Source organism: Zalophus californianus, chromosome 1 (genome assembly GCF_009762305.2).
Source record: "Zalophus californianus isolate mZalCal1 chromosome 1, mZalCal1.pri.v2, whole genome shotgun sequence".
Classification (NCBI taxonomy): domain Eukaryota; kingdom Metazoa; phylum Chordata; class Mammalia; order Carnivora; family Otariidae; genus Zalophus; species Zalophus californianus.
The window spans coordinates 115,604,930-115,610,145 of NC_045595.1; positions in this window are offsets into that span (position 1 = coordinate 115,604,930).

A 5,216-nucleotide genomic window follows, 5' to 3' on the forward strand; every position below is an offset into this window, starting at 1 on the left:
GAGATTAAAGTCACATATTTAATAAGTGACAGAGCGAGGATGAGACCACAGCAGTTTGATTCCAATAAAAATGCTATATTGATTCTCCATGGGAGCAACAAAAAATGTTGCCAAGGTAAAAAGTGTTCTTCTAATTAGGTCACCACTAGATAGGTCTTACGTCTGAGACAGAGTCATTTCTGGGATTAGAGAAAAACAAGGAGAAGCTTTCCAAAGGAATAGGGATGTTGGGCTGGAAGAAAAAGTACATCAATATGTATCTCCTAAAACGAGAGAATGATATTTCTAGGAAAAAAAATGTGTGTGTATATGTATATGAGAGAGATGCATACAAAATTTTGTCATACATAAAAAGGCTAATTGATGAGTGTTAATAGTCAAAATAAGTACATTGTTATGGTCTTAAGATTATAGCGGAAGGTAATCAAGCTGAGCGAGTCTGTGCTTACATACTAATAATTTTAATTTAAATATGATTGTGATGTCAGATAAATAGAAAACTTAACCCCTGGGAGAAATTATGCTGTGTTTTGTTTTGTTTTGTTTTTTAAGTAAGCTCTACACCCAACATGGGGCTTGAACTGACTCTGAGATCAAGAGTCACATGCTCTACAGACTGAGCCAGCCAGGCACCACAAAAATTATTCTGTGTCTTAGTGATGTTCTTTCATCCATTTAATCACAAATCTCACAATCTTTGACTTTCTTCCTGAGCCAATAGTCAAAGAGAACTTTCACTGGTAAGTTCTGATGAAGTCTGTCCTGAACCATTCTAAATGAGATGGATTATTACTGTAATTTGATTATTTTACTTGAATTATAAAAAGTGAGCTGCCATAGTAAAATCTGTGTGCATTAAAAAAAACTTCTGTAACTTAGTGTCTTTTTCTAAACTGTCTAGAATGTTTTCATCCTTTGCCCTATTTCATCCGCTCCCTGTGTACCCCTTTGCAGTGATGAAAGTAAATGACTTGATTTCCTGCCACTTTTTGGGTGAAGGCAATGATGATGTGTGTGTTCTGGGTGTCTCTACATGGACTATCCACACACCCTTGTGCATAGCCCCATGAGGGCATGTCCCTAAAAGGTGCTCCTGGTTCTCCCCCTAAACCTACCTTTCCTATGCCACACTCTGGGTGTCAAAGTTGGGTAGAGAAATGAAGGGTATGTTTCATCCTTTGCAAACTGCTGCTGGAGAGTATATACTAAAGATTGTAATAATCACTTTTCTATCCTCAAAGGTGTAAATATTTAGTTGTTTGTTATATGGCTTCATTTTGAATACTTAATTTTTGTATGTTTCGAGGGTCCATAAAAGTAAAATCATGAATTATTTCCTTCCTGGATTATTAAAGAAGCTCTCTTTGAGTAAGTGAATACTGAAGGATACATTAAAATGCAAATAAAAGGTGAGTATTGCAAGTAGAATAATTCAAATTATTACTATAAAATTATGGAAATTAGCATTGTTTTATAATCAGATTGACCCAAATTAATATGACCCAAATCTACTACTTACTAGTAAGGCCCTCAGTCTTCTGCAAAGCAGGGATAATGATACTTATATTCTCATACTTGAGGATTAAATAAAATCTTGAGATACCAATCACATAGCAAATAGTAGTGACATAGTAAATAGTAAATGGCAATTATTTTTATTTTCTTTACAATCCTGGTTTAAAACCTCACTGACAGGTACTCCATCTTCTTGTTTAGTGTTTACTCCCATTGTGTACCCATCTAACCTTTTCATATCTTCTTCCATTTTGACGAACTGGACTATCTAGAGTCCTCTAAACACATTAGGCTTTTCTCTACCTTACATTCATATTTTTCTATCACCTATGTCTCAAAGGCCCATTCTCCACGTTTCCTGTCTGTTGAAGTCCTCCACATTCTTAGTGGTATAACTCCAAATTGTCTCTTTCATGGGGTCTTCACCAACTTTCCCTGGTTTTAATTTCTTTGTGCTACCATTGTATTTTGCTTGTAATGATACTGTATTAGTAAAGGTTCTTCAGAGAAATAGAATCCGATAGGAGATGATATATACCGTTTTAATTATTTAATCTGCATATCAATTGATTTGTTGACTCACATGATTACGGAGGCTAAAAAGTCCCATCATCTGCCATGTGCAAGGGGGAGGCCCAGGGAAGCCATTGTTGTAATTCAATCTGACTCCAAAGGTTTAAGGACCAGTGTAGCTAATGGTGGAAATCCTGGTCTGAAGCTAGGAGACCATCAGTATCCCAGCTCAATCATTCAGGCAGAGAGGACCTAATTCCCCCTTCCTTCACCTTTTGTTTCAGTAGGCCTTCAGTAGATTGGATGTGGCCACCCATGCTGGGGAGGGCCATCTGCTTTTTTTTTTAATTATTATTATTATGTTATGTTAATACCATATATTACATCATTAGTTTTTTTTGGTAATTATTATGTTACGTTAATCACCATACATTACATCATTAGTTTTTGATGTAGTATTCGATGATTCATTATTTGCGTATAGCACCCAGTGCTCCATGCAGAACGTGCCATCTTTAAACCCATCACCAGGCTAACCCATCCTCCCACCGCCCTACCCTCTAGAACCCTCAGTTTGTTTTTCAGAGTCCATCATCTCTCATTGATGTAGTGTTCCATGATTCATTGTTTGCGTATAACACCCAGTTATACGCAATGCAGTACATGCCCTCTTTAATACCCATCACTGGGCTAACCCATCCCCCCTCCCTTGTAGAACCCTCAGTTTGTTTCTCAGGGTCCATAGTCTCTCATGGTTTGTCTCCGCCTCCAATTTCCCACCCTTCATTTTTCCCTTCCTGCTATCTTCTTCCTTTTTTTAAAAAACAAATAATGTATTATTTGTTTCAGAGGTACAGGTCTATGATTCAACAGTCTTACACAATTCACAGCGCTCACCATAGCACATACCCTCCCCAGTGTCTATCACCCAGCCACCCCATCTCTCCCGCCCCCCACCAATCCAGCAACCCTCATTTTGTTTCCTGAGATTAAGAATTCCTCATATCACTGAGGTCATATGATACATGTCTTTCTCTGATTGACTTATTTCACTCAGCATAATACCCTCCAGTTCCATCTACGTCGTTGCAAATGACAAGATTTCATTCTGTTTGATTGCTGCATAATATTCCATTTTATATATATACCACATCTTCTTTATCCATTCATCTGTTGATGGACATCTGGGCTCGTTCCATAGTTTGGCTATTGTGGACATTGCTGCTATAAACATCGGGTGCATGTACCCCTTCAGATCCCTACATTTGTATCTTTGGAGTAATACCCAGTAGTGCAATTCTGGGTCGTATGGTAGCTCTATTTTCAACTGTTTGAGGAACCTCCATACTGTTTTCCAGAGTGGCTGCACCAGCTTGCATTCCCACCAACAGCGTAGAGGGGTTCCCCTTTCTCTGCATCCTCCCAACATCTGTCGTTTCCTGACTTGTTAATTTTAGCCATTCTGACTGGTGTGAGGTGGTATCTCACTGAGGTTTTGATTTGGATTTCCCTGATGCTGAGCGATGTTGAGCACTTTTTCATGTGTCTGTTGGTCATTTGGATGTCTTCTTTGGAAAAATGTTTATTCATGTCTTCTGCCCATTTCTTGATTGGATCATTTGTTCTTTGGGTGTTGAGTTTGATAAGTTCTTTATAGATTTTGGATACTAGCCCTTTATCTGATGTGTCATTTGCAAATATCTTCTCCCATTCTGTCGGTTGTCTTTTGGTTTTGTGGACTGTTTCTTTTGCTGTGCAAAAGCTTTTTATCTTGATGAAATCCCAATAGTTCATTTTTGCCCTTCCTTCCCTTGCCTTTGGTGATGTTTCTAGGAAGAAGTTGCTGCGGCTGAGGTCGAAGAGGTTGCTGCCTGTGTTCTCCTTTAGGATTTTGATGGACTCCTGTCCCACATTTAGGTCTTTCCACCATTTTGAATCTATTTTTGTGTGTGGTGTAAGGAAATAGTCCAGTTTCATTCTTCTGCGTGTGACTGTCCAATTTTCCCAACACCATTTGTTGAAGAGACAGTCTTTTTTCCATTGGACATTCTTTCCTGCTTTGTCAAAGATTAGTTGACCATAGAGTTGAGGGTCCATTTCTGGGCTCTCTATTCTGTTCCATTGATCAATGTGTCTGTTTTTGTGTCAGTACCATACTGTCTTGATGATGACAGCTTTGTAATAGAGCTGGAAGTCTGGAATTGTGATGCCACCAGCTTTCCTTTTCTTTTTCAACCTTCCTCTGGCTATTCAGGGTCTTTTCTGGTTCCATACAAATTTTAGGATTATTTGTTCCATTTCTTTGGAAAAAGTGGGTGGTATTTTGATAGGGATTGCATTGAATGTGTAGATCGCTCTAGGTAGTATTGACATCTTCACAATATTTATTCTTCCAATCCATGAGCATGGAATATTTTTCTAATTCTTTGTGTCTTCCTCAATTTCTTTCATGAGTATTTTATAGTGTTCTGAGTACAGATTCTTTGCCTCTTTGGTTAGATTTATTCCTAGGTATCTTATGGTTTTGGGTGCAGTTGTAAATGGGATCGACTCCTTAATTTCTCTTTCTTCTGTCTTGTTGCTGTATAGGAATGTCACTGATTTCTGTGCATTGATTTTATATCTTGCCACTTTACTGAATTCCTTTATGAGTTTTAGCAGTTTTGGGGTGGAGTCTTTTGGGTTTTCCACATAAAGTATCATACCATCTGCAAACAGTGAGAGTTTGACTTCTTTGCCGATTTGGATGGCTTTTATTTCTTTTTGTTGTCTGATTGCTGTGGCTAGGACTTCTAATACTATGTTGAATAGAAGTGGTGATAGTGGACATCCCTGAAATGTTCCTGACCTTAGGGGGAAAGCTCTCAGTTTTTCCCCATTGAGAATGATATCTGTTGTGGGTTTTTCATAGATGGCTTTTATGATATTGATGTATGTACCCTCTATCCCTATGCTCTGAAGAGTTTTGATCAAGAAAGATGCTGTACTTTGTCAAGTGCTTTTTCTGCATCTATTGAGAGGATCATATGGTTCTTGTTCTTTCTTTTATTAATGTCTTTTATTAATGTATTGTATCACATTGATTGATTTGCAGATGTTGAGCCAAACTTGCAGCCCAGGGATAAATCCCACTTGGTCGTGGTGAATTATCCTTTTAATGTGCTGTTGGATCCTATTGGCTAGTATTT